Raw genomic sequence first — 19,936 nt, forward strand, 5'->3', positions numbered from 1 at the left:
ATGCCAGTCTGTCACAGGGCTGCGTAGAGACAGACAAATACACTCACACTCGCACGCGCTCCGCGGTCAATTTTCCAATTCATCTAACCCATATGTCTTTGAAGGTGGGAGGAAGCTGGTGCACCCGAAGGGAACTCACATAAACCCTGGGAGAAGCGATCCCATGACCTTCTTGCTGTGAGGCAACAGCGCTAACCACTAAGCCACCGTGCTACCTAATCTCCACAGCATTCCATAAATAAAATAAAAATATAAAAGTCAAAACAACAGTGTGCATAAGACCATGCACCTTTAAGTATAACAACTAACTCATCACTTTTACAGCCAGTTTTCTTTAGGTAAGTCGGGGGATGGATGTTGCAGCTATAAGTTAAAACAATATTTAAGTTTTAAATTTAATTATATATTTCAAAAGGGTCACCACATGCATACTGCAAGAACTTGATCGATATTAATCAGTCGATCTGAAAGTCATAAGTTCTGGAAACAATTGATCCGTCTTCAACTGGACACAAGACAAACAACTGGCATATAATTTACAGATTTATTTACATATGTACAGGTACAAACAAATGTGACAGATTTTGACAATATGGGTAATAATTCATAGTGTTATTACTGATACGATATGTAGATGATGAGACATGAAAAGCAAGAGAAATGAAAGAACGAAACATGGCACTAAATATAGAAATTATTAGGAATAAACGTAGTTAGAATTTAGCAGTGAATTTTGGGTTCACCAATTATTATTATTATTATTGAGAAAATTAACAAAGAAAGCCACTTTGTATCACTGACGGCAGAGACCATCGGAACACTTGTAGGTTCACTTATCTGGGTCCTTTGGACTGGATGTAGTGGAAATGGCATGTGTTTCCGTTTCCTGATCAGTCTTTACTGGCCTTCTTTAATTGACCTGCGTCAAGTTAAACACACAGAGTCTCCCAGATGACTACAGGCATGCAGACTGCTTCGTTGGTTTCACAATGGGATTGAATGTGTTGGTTCAGCGGTTCTGTATAGAAGCTTGGTCCAGGATGAAGGTTTTGGTGATTGCTATCAAAAATGCTCTGGCAACTTTGAAAAACAACGCCACACACGCTGTCTGCCATCTGCCCTGGGCAGTGTGAACCGGGATTCATCCGTGAAGAGAACACCTCTCCAACGTGCCAAATGCCAGCGAATGTGAGCATTTGCCCACTCAAGTCGGTTACGACGACGAACTGGAGTCAGGTCGAGACCCCGATGAGGATGACGAGCATGCAGATGAGCTTCCCTGAGACGGTTTCTGACAGTTTGTGCAGAAATTCTTTGGTTATGCAAACCAATTGTTTCAGCAGCTGTCCGAGTGGCTGGTCTCAGACGATCTTGGAGGTGAACATGCTGGATGTGGAGGTCCTGGGCTGGTGTGGTTACACGTGGTCTGCGGTTGTGAGGCTGGTTGGATGTACTGCCAAATTCTCTGAAATGCCTTTGGAGACGGCTTATGGTAGAGAAAGGAACATTCAATACACAAGCAACAGCTCTGGTTGACATTCCTGCTGTCAGCATGCCAATTGCACGCTCCCTCAAATCTTGCGACATCTGTGGCATTGTGCTGTGTGATAAAACTGCACCTTTCAGAGTGGCCTTTTATTGTGGACAGTCTAAGGCACACCTGTGCACTAATCATGGTGTCTAATCAGCATCTTGATATGGCACACCTGTGAGGTGGGATGGATTATCTCAGCAAAGGAGAAGTGCTCACTATCACAGATTTAGACTGGTTTGTGAACAATATTTGAGGGAAATGGTGATATTGTGTACGTGGAAAAAGTTTTAGATCTTTGAGTTCATCTCATACAAAATGGGAGCAAAACCAAAAGTGTTGCATTTATATTTTTGTTGAGTGTATATTGAATGTATTTAGTATAGTGGCCTCACATTTAGGGGTGAGTATGGGGGAGTTGTGATCCTTTGTCTGATAGCTACAGGGTCTATGGTATCAACTATTCCAGAGTCTCTTTTCCGTCAACAGCTTGAGCTGTGGGGTTGGAGGTGGCTGAAATCTTGTCACTGGCTACCTCTTAGAGTGGCCAATGGTTCAGCCATCCCTTACCTTGGTTATTTGGAGTTGGATGTGGAGCTTTGTGGTAAGGTGTTGCCAGCGTGTGGCATCTTAGTGGTTAAAGATTGTCCTGGTATGTCCCCGCAGGTTCCCAGGGTCCTGGGAATGAATGTCATTCACAGGTGTTATGGGGAACGTTTTGGGCAGTACGGGGTTTCCCTGTTCAATTTGCCGGTGATGTCTGAAGCTGCCGAGTGCATTACGCAGGTGTTTCAGAAGTGTCACAAAGCTAGTGGTACGGCTGATCAAGGTGCTGGAAAAATTAACGTACATGGGAGAGAGGGTTATTGAATCCCAGGTGGTGTGATTGTCAGGATGTGAGGTTCTGCCTGGTTGTGTTTTCATGCTTTTGCTATGTTTGCCTCGCTGTAGTCTTATTCTCTTGTCTGGGTTTTTCCTTGCTTGGGTTTTACTGTCCCTGTCTCTCTCGGTTGTATCTCCTGTCTCTTGGTGGTGGGTGTTTGTTTTCCTCTCCCTGGCCACACCCGCATTCTGGTGAGTTCCACGCACACTTGCTCCCAATCTACACTTCATCACTTGGGTGTATTTAAGATCCTCTTTTTGTTCTGTTACCTCGCCAGATTGATGTGCTCTATGCCTTTTCTCCAGCCTTCTTTGTCTTGTTCTGGACCTGCTTGCTTCCCGTGTGCTTTGACCTCTTGCTTGTATTTTCGACCACGCACCTGCCTGATGTTTTTGCTCTTGTTCGCTTTGTTGGATTGCCTGCCCGTGTACCAGACCCTGCTTTTTGCCCAAGTAAACTGTTTTTGTCTACCAAGCCTTGAGTTTGAGTCCAGCATTTGCATCCTGTCACACCCGTTTTCCAGTCTTGATAGATCAATCTGGCTCCATTCCAAAATGCTGTACGCCACCACACTAGGCAACTTGCTGAGCAAGAAGACCGGCTCACTGCTCTCAGTGCCGGTTTTAGTGAGCTTGCACAGAGACAAGAGACCTTCATGACATCCGTAAGTTCCCAAATGGAACTTCTCATATCTAAGCTCAACATTCAGGCCAGCCCCGCCCCGGCGAGATCCAGCCAGCCGCCACCTGAGCCACCGGCCGCCCTATAGGCTTCCGTAGCTGAGTCTGCTCTTTGCACCCAGCTCTCCCATCCGGAGCGATTATCCGGGGAGACCGGTGATGTTATGCCGTTCATAACCCAATGTGAGCTGCATTTTGAACTAATGTCCACCATGTTCCCGTCAGACAGGTCCAAGATAGCCTACATGATCTCGCATTTATCCGGCCGGGCTGCAGCGTGGGCTACAGCAGTGTGGAGCTGTCACGCACCATCTTGCTCCTCCCTCCAAGCATTCACTACAGCCTTGAAGCAGGTCTTCCAGCACACGTCTCCGGGACGCGAGGCAGTGTGCTCCCTTCTGCGGCTGAAGCAGGGCACTCGCCGGGTGGCAGACTACGCTGTTGACTTCCGGGTCCTCGCTACCAAGAGTGAGTGGAATCCTACCGCCCTCCTCAACGCCTTCTACCAGGGGCTGGCTCCTGACGTCCAGGATCAGCTTATTTCCGTCGTTCTGCCCCAGGAATTGGATGATCTGATCACCCTCGCCATCCGGATCGACCAACGCTGATCCGAGCGCTCGCGCCATGAGCCTTGTTATGCTCCTTGACGCTCTGTAACGCCTAATCCCGGACCACCAAGCACCCACCGCGCAGACGTCGAGCCGACTCGTCAGGGCCCCGACGAACCCATGCAGCTGGGCCGAACACGGCTGTCGCTGGAGGAACGGCGCCGCAGACGGGACGAAGGACTTTGTTTTTATTGTGGACAATCGGGGCATGTGGTCACTAGTTGTCCAGTCAGGGGTGCCGCAATGAGATCTCAGGCATCAGTACGGTGAGTCACAGTTCAGTTTCTTCCTCATTATCTCAGAATGTTATTACTGCTACATTGGAATCTGATCATTGTTCCGAAGTTGTGCATGTCTTTGTGGATTCTGGCTCAGATGCCAATTTAATGCTATCCTCTCTTGCCAGGTCCCTGCACCTTAAGTTGTTTCATGTCGGTCACCCTCTGGTGGTCAGGGCAGTGGACGGCCACGAATTAGGACACATTACCCATAAAACTCAGCCTGTCCGTCTCACAATAAACAGCAACCATGTTGAAACCATTAGCTTCCATGTGTTTGATCAAATGACTCACTCTGTGATCTTAGGGCATCCCTGGCTGCAACAACACAGCCCCAATTTTGATTGCTCTAAGGGCATGATTAAGGAATGGGGTTCCTCCTGTTCTGAGAAATGTTTAATTAAATGTGAATCCCAGCCACAACCTGTTTTTTCGGACCTCCAGGAGGTTCCTCTCTGCTATCATGATCTAGCGCCCATGTTTAGCAAAGCAAGAGCTAAATCTCTCTCGCCTCACCGTCCTTATGATTGTGCTATAGACTTATTGCCCGGAACCAGTCCACCTCGTGGTAAATTGTATTCACTGTCCGTCCCAGAACGCGCCGCCATGCGGGAGTATATCCAGGAATCACTCGACGCCGGCCTGATACGACCGTCTTCCTCACCAGCTGGGGCAGGATTCTTCTTTGTTGAAAAGAAGGACAAGAACCTACGTCCGTGTATCGATTATCGGGGTTTGAATGAAATAACAGTTAAGAACCGCTACCCACTGCCACTGATGTCATCCGCCTTTGAATCGTTAGAGGGGTCCAAAATTTTTACTAAGCTAGATTTACGAAACGCCTACCATTTAGTCAGGATTAAACAAGGGGATGAGTGGAAAACTGCCTTCAATACCCCCACCGGCCACTATGAGTATCTCGTGATGCCTTTTGGGCTTACAAATGCACCAGCAGTGTTCCAGACCCTTGTTAATGATATATTGCGCGAATACCTTTACAGGTTTGTTTTTGTTTATTTGGACGATATTCTGATTTTCTCGCCAGACCTTGACACCCACACTCGACACGTGCGAACTGTATTACAGACCCTCCTACAAAATGATCTTTATGTCAAGGCGGAGAAATGCGAATTTCATAAATCAACAATTTCCTTCCTTGGCTTTGTTATTTCCGAGGGAAGGATCCAGATGGACCCTGACAAGGTGGCAGCAGTCCGGGATTGGGCGGTGCCCAGCAGCCGGAAAGAGGTTCAGAGGTTTTTGGGATTTGCAAACTTCTACTGTAAATTCATTCGTAACTTTAGCTCGGTTGCCGCACCCCTTTACAATGTGACCTCCTCTCTCCGGGCATTTAAATGGACCCCGGAGTGAGATGAGGCCTTCAGGGTTCTAAAGCAGCGGTTCACAGCCGCCCCCATATTACTCCTTCCTGACCCCGCGCGGCAGTTTGTGGTGGAGGTCGATGCTTCTGATATTGGTGTGGGTGCTATCTTGTCACAAATGAGTCCCACAGACAGTCGGCTGCATCCGTGCACCTATCTGTCCCGTAAATTGTCTCCGGCGGAGTGCAACTACAGCATCGGCGACTGCGAATTGCTGGCGGTCAAAGTGGCCTTGGAGGAGTGGCAACACTGGCTCGAGGGGGCACAAGTACCATTTCTCGTGTATACCGACCACAAGAACCTGGCCTATTTACGCACGGCAAAACGCCTGAACGCTCGTCAAGCTCAGTGAGCAATTTTCTTTAGTAGGTTCAATTTCGTCCTTACTTATCGACCCGGGACTAAGAACGGCAAACCGGATGTGTTATCCAGACAATTCGATGGCCCTGACCTTCCTGCAAAACCTGGTTGTATCCTCCCGGCTTCTTGTTTTGTTTCAGCCCTCACATGGGACATTGAGTCACGGGTTAGAAACGCTCACTGTAATGATGTTACTCCGGCGGGTTGTCCGGCAGGGAAGCTTTTCGTTCCGGTCGTGGTAAGAGGGGAAGTTATTGAATGGGGTCACAGTAGCTGGTTTTCCTGCCACCCTGGTATAAAGAAGACCTTGTATGTAGTACAACAGCGATTTTGGTGGCCACAGATGGTTGCAGACATTACCGAGTTTGTTAACGCCTGTCACGTATGTGCCATGTATAAGACCTCCACTCGTCCTCCCGCTGGTTCATTATATCCACTGTCTATTCCTCGGCAACCCTGGACTCATATCTCGCTTGATTTTGTCACCGGTCTTCCGCCCTCAAAGGGTCATACTATGATTTTAACTGTTGTAGACCGCCTCTCAAAGATGTGTCATTTTGTGCCTTTGTTGAAACTGCCCACAGCTAAAGAACTTGCCAAAATAATGCTTACACATGTCTTTCATCTCCATGGCTTTCCGCAGGATATTGTCTCTGACCAGGGTCCGCAGTTTATTTCTGGATTTTGGAGGGAGTTCTGCCGTCTCCTCGGGGCCGCCTCCAGCCTTACGTCCGGGTACCTGGCAAACGGTCAGTCTGAACGGTTTAATTAAGAGTTGGAAAAGGGTCTCAGAATTCTATGTTCTCAGCATCCGTCTACCTGGTCCTCACAGATTTCTTGTATAGAACTCGCCCACAACAGTTTACCGTTGGCGTCTTCTGGGTTTTCTCCTTTTCATGTGGTTTATGGTCATCAACCTTCTCTCTTCTCTTCCTCTATCCTTCGTTCCTCTGTTCCGTCTGCCCTTAGTCTAATTGTCAGGTGCCGACGGACCTGGGAGCGGGCTCGAAGGGCCCTGGGTCGCTCTTTGGCCCTTTATAAGGTGGCTGCTCACCGTAAATGGTCGGTTGCCCCGAACTACTCAGTGGGACAGAAGGTTTGGTTGTCCACACGTCACTTGCCACTCCGTGGGGTCACGCGCAAGCTGGCTCCCAGGTTCGTTGGTCCCTTTCCCATTTCGAAGATCATAAATCCTGTTTCTGTCCATCTTCGGTTGCCTCCGTCTATGCGTGTTCATCCCACGTTTGTTAGTCACGTCAAGCCGGTGAAGTCTAGCCCTCTGTGCCCTCCGGCCGTTCCGCCGCCTCCCGCCCGGTTTGTGGGTGGGGGGCCGGTGTTTTCCGTGCGGTGGCTTCTGGCTTCGCGTCGCCGGGGTTTCAGTATCTGGTTGATTGGGAGGGGTATGGTCCCGAGGAGCGGTCTTGGATCCCTTCCCGTTTTATCCTGGACCCCGGTCTCATCTGGGATTTTCACGTTACCCATCCTGCTGCTCTCGGGCCGTCTGGGGCTGGCCTTTGTGAGGGGGGGTACTGTCAGGATGTGAGGTTCTGCCTGGTTGTGTTTTCATGCTTTTGCTATGTTTGCCTTGCTGTAGTCTTATTCTCTTGTCTGGGTTTTTCCTTGCATGGGTTTTACTGTCCCTGTCTCTCTCGGTTGTATCTCCTGTCTCTTGGTGGTGGGTGTTTCCCTCTCCCTGGCCACACCCGCATTCTGGTGAGTTCCACGCACACTTGCTCCCAATCTACACTTCATCACTTGGGTGTATTTAAGATCCTCTTTTTGTTCTGTTACCTCGCCAGATTGATGCGCTGTATGCCTTCTCTCCAGCCTTCTTTGTCTTGTTCTCGACCTGCTTGCTTCCCGTGTGCTTTGACCTCTTGCTTGTATTTTCGACCACGCACCTGCCTGATGTTTTTGCTCTTGTTCACTTTGTTGGATTGCCTGCCCGTATACCAGACCCTGCTTTTTGCCCAAGTAAACTGTTTTTGTCTACCAAGCCTTGAGTTTGAGTCCAGCATTTGCATCCTGTCACACCCGTTTTCCAGTCTTGATAGTGATGAAGTTTATGCTTAGAGCATGCTTAGAGCGGTTTTCTGGTGGTGTGGCCCTGTTTGAACCAGTGGAGTTTGGCCTGCCTGCTGGACTGTTGGTGTCCACTGCTTTGGTGCAGGTGGAATGGGGTACAGCCTACATTCCAGTGGTGAATTTGGGGTCTGCGGATGCGTGGCTTTGTCCCTGGGCTATGGGTGCGGGGGTTACTGAGGTACCCCGGTTGAGGCTATAGTGGCCAGTTCTCCATCAGTATGGGATCAGATCCCAGCCTTGGAGTTGGCTCACTTACCTTTGGAGGCAGAGGGTAAGGTGAGAGCATTGTTGGGCCAGTTTAGTTTTGTCTTTTCAGCTCAAGATGGGGATCTGGGTTGTACTGGCCTAATCTCACATGAGATTCCACTCCTAGATGATGTCCCCATGCGGCAGCGGTACCGGAGAATTCCTCCGTCTGAGTATGAGGTGGTTAAACATCATATTAATCACCTGCTTGGTGCACAAGTTATTAGGGAGACTAGCAGTCCTTATGCCTCTCCTATTGCGCTTGTTAAAAAGGACAGCAGTTTGTGCATGTGTGTTGACTACAGGCTCCTGAATAGTAAAACCAGGGAGGATGCCTTTCCCTTGCCTCGGATTGTTGAGTCCTTGGATGCCCTCACTGGGGCTTGTTGGTTCTCTCCTATGGACATGGTGAGTGGGTATAACCATTTCCCTGTGGCGGAGGCTGATCATCCCAAAACTGCCTTTTGCATGTCTTTTGGTCTGTTTGAGTGGAACTGTATGCCCTTCGGGCCTTGCAATGTTCCAGGTACCTTTCAGAGATTGATGCAGAGAATTTTTGGTGACCAGCAGTGTCTGACCCTATTATTGTATTAGGATGCATAAGATGGTAGCTAAGTTTCCTGGGGTGAAGCCCAACTGGGTGGTTCAACCACTTTTGGGTCATTGGAGCTTGAAATGTGGCAGTAGCTTTGAGGCATTGAAAACTACACTTACCTCTATACCCGTGCTGACATAATGTTGATTTTACTCTCATTTATTTTGGAGGTGGATGCTAGCTGTGGGGGGCTGGGAGCAGTGTTGTCCCAGGAATAGGATGGTAAAGTTAGGCTCATTGCTTATGTAAGCCATGTGTTGAGGCCCACTGAGTGTAACATGGTTAATTATAGCTCCATGAAGTTGGACTTTTTGGCGCTCAAGTGGGCAATGACTGAGAAGTTTAGGGAGTATCTTCTGGGCCATAAGTGCATTGTGTATACTGACAACAATCCGTTGAGTCATTTGTCATCTGCAAAGCTTGGGGCCACTGAGCAATGTTGGGCAGCACAACTTGCCTCATTTGACGTAGATAGCTCAAACTATACCTTTTTGGAATCTCTATGATCAGACAAATAATGTGGTATACTTTTCAATATGACTGGAGCATTTTTATATGTTAACCCATGTGCAGTACTTCATTGACCCCTTCCTGCTTATATCCTGGGATGGCCACCATCAATTGTTGGGTAGGCCACGGTATACTGAGACTGGGTTGTACATGTTTAGTCCTCATAAGTAGTACTGATCTCGTCAAAATTGGCTTTGGGATCATGGGCTATAAGACTTGGTGGTGCTAGTGCTTATCTCTGGATTCGATACTGATGAGGGTCTATGACTTTCCCTGGACAGGATGCCAGTCTGACAAAGGTTACTTCCCCAGCCAAGACCCGTACCCATTTACAACTGCTTGGACAGAGATGATGCAGACTAAGTGTCTTGTCCAAGGACACAGACAGGTAACATGAGTGGTTTACATGGGTTTACATTTTGGTAGCCCCACTCCTTAACCACTGAGCTGCCTGCTCTGCTTTGCTGTCATCTAGTACCAGGAAATTGGTCATCCTCTTTGGTGATATGCCTGATCCTGAGAAAAAACAAAAAAAAACAACAACAACAAAAAAAAAAACAGACATCACAATTACACAGCTTGGGACTCCAGCAAAGATGGTTGCATTCCTCCCCTCTCCTCTCCTCCTTTCTGTTCTCTATCTCTGCTCCGACCTTCAAAGTCCCAGCTTCACCAGACTGTGAATTCTTCAAATTAAGACTTGGATTAACCATGGAATTGATCAGTTGGTCTCTCAACGCTATTGACACCATTTTTTCGACAAGGAATCAGGGCTGGGGGACCCTGGGAGAGACAGAGTGTGACATGCTTGGCTCCACTCTCTATGGAAGACATTGAGGATTCATTCCTATTCGCTTTTATGGTGGGAGGTTTGGCGCTGATTGGTTTGTGCGCAGCCCTGACCCACAGGAATATTAGCAAGACAGTTGCTTCCAGAATTTCATCCCATCATCTGTCCATCATGATTAATGAGTTGGGCAATGCTGTGTAATCTCAGACTGTGTGAACTCTTGAACTCAAACACAAAATGGATACAATTTTGGAGCAAATTGCTGCATTGCAAAGGAATGTGGAGGACCGGAGAATATTCTTCATAAATTTGGACTCTAGACAGTCAGAGATACAGTAAAAGGAATTCTGTATCTCTCCGCCTAACATCAACATGACAGCCTTATTGGCTCTTGAAGGCCAAATTCCCTGCTCTTCCCCCAGAAGGATCTATGGCCTTGGTGAAGGAATTCGGCTCCCCCTTTTTATCTATCCCCCCCCCCCCCCAGCCTGCTGTTGCCTAGCAACATCAGACTGTACACACACACGGACAGAAACTGTCAGACTTTACACACACACGGACAGGAATTGACAGAAAATTAACTCATCTGCACACAACGCACGTCTCCCTCCCTCCATCCCTATTACGCCTCCCCCGTGTCTCTCCACTCCCCTCACCCTGGCTTCCTCCCTGCCACCTCGAAAGCAGCGTGGTTTTTGCTGCTGCAGCCTTCAACCCCCAAGCTGGGCGGCGTGGGCCCCTCCTGCTGCAGCCTTCACCCACTTTGCCTCAATTCGGATGATGGACTGCTTCAAGTTTAGACCACATAAACAATGTCAAATGTATATGTGTTGTCTTTAATTTTGATGTGTGCTGTTATTACGGTAGACAAGTAATAATTGTGGATTAATTGCTGCATCTTGTCTGAGGTAATTGGAGTATAAAAGTAATTGCCCTTTAGGGATCAATAAAGTTGTCTGAAGTCTGAAGTCACCTTGTTAATGTCAACCAGTCTCCATGAAATGATGGTGTGATATGATGAAGCTGGTAAAACCATGAACTTGTACTTTAACTGCTGTGATGATCTTGTGTCGAAGGAGCAGGTTTTTTTTTGTATTGGTAGTACTACTGCTTTGGTCAAACATTTGTATGATTTTTAGTGAGTTATTTTAAGAATGCCAAATCTGATTTTGACCAACCTTGGCAAGTACATTGGCCCTATGGGTGGAAGGAAACTATGCTTTTGGCCAGAACCATTCAACTATCAAGGTCAAGTTTCTGCCTCCATGCTCACATATTGGAAAAATGACAAATTTTAAGGAAATGAGTTCACATATTTTATTGTTGGTGAACTTGACTGTTTAAAGCACATGCAACGTTTGCAAACGTGATACTTTCAAATGTGGGTGTAGCATAGCTGTACCTGACTGAGCACTAGTTTCCAGTTTGACACACTTGTTCAAAGAATTAAACCAGCCAGGACACCTCAAAACTGTTGTGTGAAGGGGTCAGGCCAGACGACAACCCCACACTTGGGATTCAAACCTACAAGAGATGAAACGGAATAAAACAAGGTGTTACCTTACAAATTCTGGCTGGGCAGGATCAAATGGCAGCAACCCCACACATTACCATAAATTATAATATCTATGCAGTGCGAACACAAGTGCTGTCAGCTCAGACAGACAATACCAGAGGAAACATAATGGGACAACTCTGAACATGAGGTAATTGCAATAACCACACAAGACAGTGAGAAAAAGATAATAATGCTACAGTTTGACTCCAGCACCAAGCAACAGATGCCCACAAAACTAAGGAACAAAGAGTAGTGGGTTTTTATCTAAATCCACACAGATTTCTACTAAGGAGATGGAATGTGATTTCTGAGGCTTCCAACACTAATAATTATTTCAGGTGGATGATAAATATCTGTTAAAGTAATAATTCATTGTCGACAAAGTGCCACCTGCTCATTCATTATTTAAGACTGCTCACAGGTATCAAGGTAGCACTTGCAGTAAGTGTAAAATGCTGGTTCAGTGATTTTCTATGGGAAAAGATTTGGCTGAAATAAACAGTAAGTATAATGTTTTGCAAAAAATGTTTGAACAGCTACATATAGAAGTATTATCAATTTCTGTAATGAAAAACAGACCAGTGAAACAGGCATTGATAATGACAATATAGGATGGAGTACATACGACTATCCAATCTGCCATCCCTCCAGGATCTGTACACCTCCAGGGCCCTGAGGAGATCAGGGAAGATTGTGACCGACCCCTCTCACCCTGGACACAAACTTTTTGGCACCCTCCCCTCTGGCAGACAGCTGAGATCCATGAGGATTAAAACCTCAAGACACAGAAACAGCTTCTTCCTGTCCGCAGCTAGACTTATAAATAATGCCAGACTCCCATTTACCCTGCCACCCACCCTCTCCCACAAAGTACACACTGATCATCCCTGTACTGTTCATCTGCATGCCCGCATTACACCATTCCACTATATGTATTTGGCAGTCAACTTACTTTTGCCCATTTGTCTGACTCCTTTTTCTTCATACAGAAGTATGTTTTTTCCTTTTCTTTTATTGTTGTTTATGCACCAGTGACACCATATGAAATTCCTTGTATGTGAGAACTTACTTGGCAATAAATTTGATTCTGATGACCTTAGACACTCAGATCATCACTAACTCATCAGCAAAAAACACAACTTGTTGGTCTTCATTTTGCATGTCCACTTCGAGCTCGTTTGCTGTTAATTACTCCCATTCAGACTTGTCAGTGTAATAAAATTTACACGGAGAGTGGTCCTCTTCATCGTTCATAATTTCTTTGTTTGTTTTTTGTTTTATTTTGCTTTTAAATTTCTTGTTTAACGAGGGAAAATGTCAAATTTCACAATGTGAAAATTGTAAACAGGTCGCAAATCTGATACGCGATGCGGACCAATTGTCATGGTAACTGTGGTAAATTTCAGACCAAAAATCAGCCAGTCAGAGTGTGTGTATTATTTTATATATACAGTAGTGTTCAGAATAATACTAGTGCTATGTGACTAAAAAGATTAATCCAGGTTTTGAGTATATTTCTTATTGTTACATGGGAAACAAGGTACCAGTAGATTCAGTAGATTCTCACAAAGCATTCATGATATGCACACTCTTAAGGCTATGAAATTGGGCTATTAGTAAAAAAAAAAGTAGAAAAGGGGGTGTTCACAATAATAGTAGTGTGGCATTCAGTCAGTGAGTTTGTCAATTTTGTGGAACAAACAGGTGTGAATCAGGTGTCCCCTATTTAAGGATGAAGCCAGCACCTGTTGAACATGCTTTTCTCTTTGAAAGCCTGAGGAAAATGGGATGTTCAAGACATTGTTCAGAAGAACAGCGTAGTTTGATTAAAAAGTTGATTGGAGAGGGGAAAACTTATACGCAGGTGCAAAAAATTATAGGCTGTTCGTCTCCAATGATCTCCAATGCATTAAAATGGACAAAAAAAAACAGAGACGCGTGGAAGAAAATGGAAAACAACCATCAAAATGGCAGTGTTGGGGAAAGTAACTTTGGAAAGTTACTTCATTAGTTAATCTATACAGTTATATTTTACAGTTACTTCTTACATTTACTTCATTAGCAGCTGCGGACACCTTGTCGGCAGCTGCTGAATGTAATTAATAAAGTTACTCATAATCTAATTTGGTTATATTTAAGATTTAGTACTCAGAAAAATAACTGTTACTTTGCTGATTAGTTACTTTTCTGAATGCTCAATCTTACGAGTAACCAAGTTAGATTAGTCGTTACCTTATTAGTTACATTACTTATTAGTTGCAGGTTTTCTGCAGATTCTAATAAAGTAATTGCATAAAGCTGATAATGAAGCACCTGTATAAAGCAACTAAAAAAGTAACTAAAAAAGTAACTTGTCAAAGGTACTTTCCACAACACTGCAAAATGGATAGAAGAATAACCAGAATGGCACAGGCTCACCCACTGATCAGCTCCAGGATGATCAAAGACAGTCTGGAGTTACCTGTAAGTGCTGTGACAGTTAGAAGACACCTCTGTGAAGCTAATTTATTTGCAAGAATCCCCCGCAAAGTCCCTCTGTTAAATAAGACGTGCAGAAGAGGTTACAATTTGCCAAAGAACACATCAACTGGCCTAAAGAGAAATGGCGGAATATTTTGTGGACTGATGAGAGTACAATTGTTCTTTTTGGGTCCAAGGGCCACAGACAGTTTTTGAGACAACCCCAAACTCTGAATTCAAGCCACAGTTCACAGTGAAGACAGTGAAGCATGGTGGTGCAAGCATCATGATATGGGCATGTTTCTCCTACTATGGTGTTGGGCCTATATATCGCATACCAGGTATCATGGATCAGTTAGGATATGCCAAAATACTTGAAGAGGTCATGTTGCCTTATGCTGAAGAGGACATGCCTTTGAAATGGGTGTTTCAACAAGACAATGACCCCAAGCAAACTAGTAAACTAGCAAAATCTTGGTTCCAAACCAATAAAATTAATGCCTCGCAGATGTGAAGAAATCATGAAAAACTGTGGTTATACAACTAAATACTAGTTTAGTGATTCACAGGATTGCTAAAAAAGCAGTTTGAACATAATAGTTTTGAGTGTGTAGCATCAACAGCAGATGCTACTATTATTGTGAACACCCCCTTTTCTACTTTTTTTTTTTACTAACAGCCCAATTTCATAGCCTTAAGAGTGTGCATATCATGAATGCTTGGTCTTGTTGAATTTGTGAGAATCTGCTGAATCTACTGGTACCTTGTTTCCCATGTAACAATAAGAAATATACTCAAAACCTGGATTAATCTTTTTAGTCACATAGCAGTACTATTATTCTGAACACTACTGTATATACAGTGAGGAAAATAAGTATTTGAACACCCTGCAATTTTGCAAGTTGTCCCACTTAGAAATCATGGAGGGGTCTGAAATTTTCATCTTAGGTGCATGTCCACTGTGAGAGACATAATCTAATCACAATGTATGTTTTTTTAAATAATTTATTTTTATGTTGCTGCAAATAAGTATTTGAACACCTGTGAAAATCAATGTTAATATTTGGTACAATAGCCTTTGTTTGCAATTACAGAGGTCAAACATTTCCTGTAGTTTCTCACCAGGTTTGCACACACTGCAGCAGGGATTTTGGTCCACTCCTCCATACAGATCTTCTCTAGATCTTTCAGGTTTGGAGTTTCAGCTCCCTCCAAAGATTTTCTATTGAGTTCAGGTCTGGAGACTGGCCAGGCCACTCCAGGACCTTGAAATTCTTCCCACGGAGCCCATCTTAGTTGCCCTGGCTGTGTGTCACTGTCATGCTGGAAGACCCAGCCATGAGCCATCTTCAGTGCTCTTACTGAAATCGCAGGGTGTTCAAATAGTTATTTTCCTCACTGTATATATATATATATATATATATATATATATATATATATATATATATTAGATTAGATAAGCCTTTATTCATCCCTCAATGGGGAAATTTCAGATTTCCACACTCACATTCCACATACAAACAGCAATTGATCTACAATTATAACTTGTTTACCGTAATAATGGCACACATCAGAATTAGGACAACACATATACATTTGACAATGTTTATGTGCACTAAACTTGAAACAGTCCGTTTTCCAATTGAGATGTGAGTGTGTTGGTAGCCGCTGCAACTATCAAGTCGCGCTGCCTGCCAGCTTGGGAAAGAACGGAGGCCATCCACAGGAAGGGAGGGGCAGGAAAAGAGGTGAGAGGAGAAAACGGGCGCATGCTTCAGTCCATGTGTAAATCTGTCAGTTTATTGTCCTTGTGGGTTGAGATAAGAATGGAGCCGATCTCACCAGAGCCTGGATAAATTCCTCTGGAGGTAAACAGTGGGCAAGTGACCTTGATGCTAGATAGCCTGTAGTGTTGCAGCCGAGCAGTGAAAAACACTATTAACAGTTCCACTCGCACAGCCAAATCCCAATTATGAATTTAGAATATTCCCAATATTGAATTAAGAATATTCACCGGCCTCCGAAACCTTCAGTTTCAACTGCAAGGCACGCATCAGCTCCAAGGTGTCATCCAATTTGCATCTGAATTCAAGAGTCAACGCAGTCTGAGAATGCACTGCCTTGCCAACCTCGTTAATCATGACGGACAAGCGGGGGCCCGTGGTTCTTGATGCCTCGTCTTACCAATTTTCTGGTAGATCAGGGCAGCACATAAGCCAAAAAGTACCAGCCCTGCTACCATGAGACCAAAAATGAATAAATCCTCGACATCCTCAACGGAGAAAGGCACCAAGCATGCCACACGCCAGGAACTCCAGGAGTCGAGGACATAGCCTGCAGGATATGTTCCATCTGGGCAGGCAGGATCCCCGGTCCTGACCTTCTTACAGAAAATGTTGTGTGGGCCGCTGAAGAGGAGGTACTGTTGGCCCACCACCACCAGATGGCGCCCTGCTTGAAATGCGGGCTTCAAGCACAAGAGGGCGTCATAGCAACCAGGAGTGACAGCTGTTACTCATCATCAGCACCAGCTGTCACTCATCCACATCACCACCACCATAAAGGCCGGACTGCAACTCCACCTCCCCGCCGAGAAATCAGCAACCTTGGAGCAGTACCAGGTCTGACAGCTGGAGACGGTGACCACCTGGGGACCCAGGACTTGGCGGCTCCGGTGTTCTTCAGATCCGTTGGCGGTGAGGGCCGTGTGGGATCTGGCTCGGTTCTGGACGGGCGTCTCCTATCCTCAAGCCTGCCCACACGTCACCCAACGTGTAATTGACTATAGTCTCAAACTGATTGTTGTCTGTATTCCGTTGTGCACAATTTACAACATTAAATTGTTACTGTTTGGCTTATCCATTGCCCGTTCTTTTACGCCCCCTGTTGTGGGTCCGTGTTCCTACACTTTCACAACAGAAAAAATGGTGTCAATAGCGTTCAGAGACCAGCTGATCAATTCCATGGTTAATCCAATAGTAGTCCAATAGATCCAGAATCCAATATAGTTCTGAGGAATTTACAGTCTGGTGGAGTAGGGACTTGAAGGCTAAAAGCAGAGAGATAAGGGAGAGTGGAGGAGATGCGACCGCCCTCATCGGAGTCCCAAGCTGAATAATATATATATATATATATATATTGGTTATTACAGGAGTAATGTATAGCGCATCCGAAAAGTATTCACAGCACTTCACTTTTTCCACATTTTATGTTACAACCTTATTCCAAAATGGAGTAAATTTATTTTTTCCTCAAAATTCTACTCACAACACCCCATAATGACAGCATGAAAAAAAAATTATTTTTAAAATTTTTGCAATAATAATAAAAACACCCTAAGAAATCATGTACATAAGTAGTCACACCCTTTGCTCTATACTTTGTTGATGCACCTTTGGCAGCAATTAGAGCCTCAAGTCTTCTTGAATATGATGGCACAAGCTTGGTGTGCCTATCTTTGAGCAGTTTTGCCCATTTCTCTTTGCAACACCTCTCAAGTTCCATTAGGTTGGATGGGGAGCATCAGTGCACAGCCATTTTCAGAGCTCTCTAGGCACGTGCAGAGATAGACCCCTATTGGTGCCCTACTGCCCTTTTGCCCTGGATGAGAAAAGTGCCCTTTCTGCTGGAGCCCATTGTTTTTTCCATTCATCAATATTTAAAAATAACCCTCCCTGTCATCAGTCCCCCCAAAAGTGTTTTGATACTTCACGGGCATTTGAGTTCTTGTGAGAATTCTGCTCCAATCTCCAATCTCATTTGCGGCACGCACAAGCTCCCATCTTGCCCCTCCTCCTCTGATTAGCACTCATGCAGTGCTGAGCGCTAGGCCAAACCGCTGCTACACGTCTCTTCTTACCCACAGCATCAGACAGGTAATGACAGTGTTTGTGTACTCCCTGACCTTGTTTGTTGCAAAATGAACCACAACCCTTAACATTATAGCACCACTAAAAACATTAAGTGGTTACTGGCCCGAAGTTTCCTTTAAACAAAAGGGGGTGGGGGTGCATTTAAGCATCACGCCCACTGAAAATGCCTGTGTTTTCAATAGTGTTGGGCACAGTTCAGCTAATCTGATAACCGATAATTATCGTAGCTAATGTTTTGCTAGCGGATTAGCTTTTCAGATAACTTTTACAACCATCAGCAGACCAATTATCTTCCAATAATAACTTTCAGTCCGCTAACATTTTTTTGCTGGTAAAGTGAGCAAAGTTTAAAAGTCAAAAACGGTTGTAAACCCTAAAATCAAACATTTTAGTTTGTCTGTTGTGTGTTTGTGGCTGTCGCTTGCTGATGACATCGTCATTAAGTGTAAAACATGATTGGCCGGTTGACGCAGTTTGCATTGTGGGTAGTGTAGTTCAGGTTCACTTTGGACGTTACAGTGAGTGTTACTGTCCGCTCGACATAGAAACAAAACAGACTAATTTTAACATTTATTTTATTTCTTTGTGGCTGACGGCAAGACGGAGAGAGGAGATCTCATGGTGCAGCTGTGTTACAGAGAGACTTTTCTTTGACACCATTTTGGATAATCAGGATGCTTTATGTGGATTATTTCTTCAGAATTTAATGGACCCCACTGAAACTAACAGGTATGAATTTTTATTTACTACGTGTCAATGCATTAATAGACATATGTCGGTTGTTTAAGCCACAGGGTTCAAAGTGTGTGAAAAAAGCAGCAGCTTTTAGTGTGTATAAATGACGGTGTACTCGTATATAATACCGAGATAAACTGTGACTTCTAATATTTTGTTTTACTGTTTTTGAAAGATGATGACAGTGTTTGGGGTTTTATTTTTTTATTCATTCATTTTTTGTGCATTCTTTTTGTGTTTGTGATCCCTGAATTTACCCAGCAGTCCCTGCGGTGCTTAAAGTGAAACTGGTTTATCAGAAGCCGACAGTGTAATCTGATGTGGCCACGTCCAAATCAGTACTAATAATTATCGGTTATCTGTAATAAAGATAAATTTTTTTTAGCAGTTTAGAAGCTAACTTTAGTTTTGAAGCTAACTTTTTGGTTAGCTGTGCCCACCACTGCTTTTCATACAAAGATCATCTATGCATAACACATAGGCTACAGGTTTTGCACTCATGAGTCATGAAATACGTGGCAATGAAGGACATGAGTGGTAGCCAAGTGGTTAGTGCACTTGGGTTCAGTGTGGAAGGTTCTCAGTTCAAACCTCACCCTTGCTACATTTCTCCATATAATAACATACCAATTTTATTCATAAAGTTGGTATGGTATAATGTGGAGAAATGTAATGTGGAGTTGCATCAGCAAGGCCATCTGGTGTGAAATGTTTACCAATTCAACACGCAGATCCACCTCGGATTTGCTGTGGTGGCCCTGAGTGCAAACAGGGGAACAGCCAAAGGGTCTTACTAGTCATGAAATGTGTGATTTTAAAGCCATGTCCAGCTATTTACTGACATTTATTGTGTTAAATGAAGGGGGAGGGTGACAAACTGCAGCAGACAGACAGAGAATTTAAAGACAGTTTTACAAATTAGACAAGTTTGCAAGTTTTGCTTCATTTAAGATCTTACTTATTTTGATGTGAAAGCCTGAAGAAAAAAACATGACCGCAAACATTTTACAGGAAAATGTCAAGCAGCTCTCACAGTAAAGTGTTGAAAATAGATACAAACATACCGTATTTTATAATTACATCATCCTTGCCATAACTCTCTCACCTTTAGTCAGGGAGTTATTTTCATGCAAGCATTTATTCTTCAACAACTGAGGTTTACAAATGAGGAATAATTTTAGTTTAGTTTAAAGTCTTTATTGTCATTGCACAGTCATACAGTGTACACCAGCACAACCTCTCCTCAGTGCAACATACATACATATAACACACAACATACATAAAAAAACTATATTAATACTATAAAAATTATAATAATGCACTCTAAAAAACATGTATTGCACATGTGGTTGTAATTGCACCT

The sequence above is a fragment of the Thalassophryne amazonica genome, chromosome 2 (assembly GCF_902500255.1).
Source record: "Thalassophryne amazonica chromosome 2, fThaAma1.1, whole genome shotgun sequence".
Classification (NCBI taxonomy): Eukaryota; Metazoa; Chordata; class Actinopteri; order Batrachoidiformes; family Batrachoididae; genus Thalassophryne; species Thalassophryne amazonica.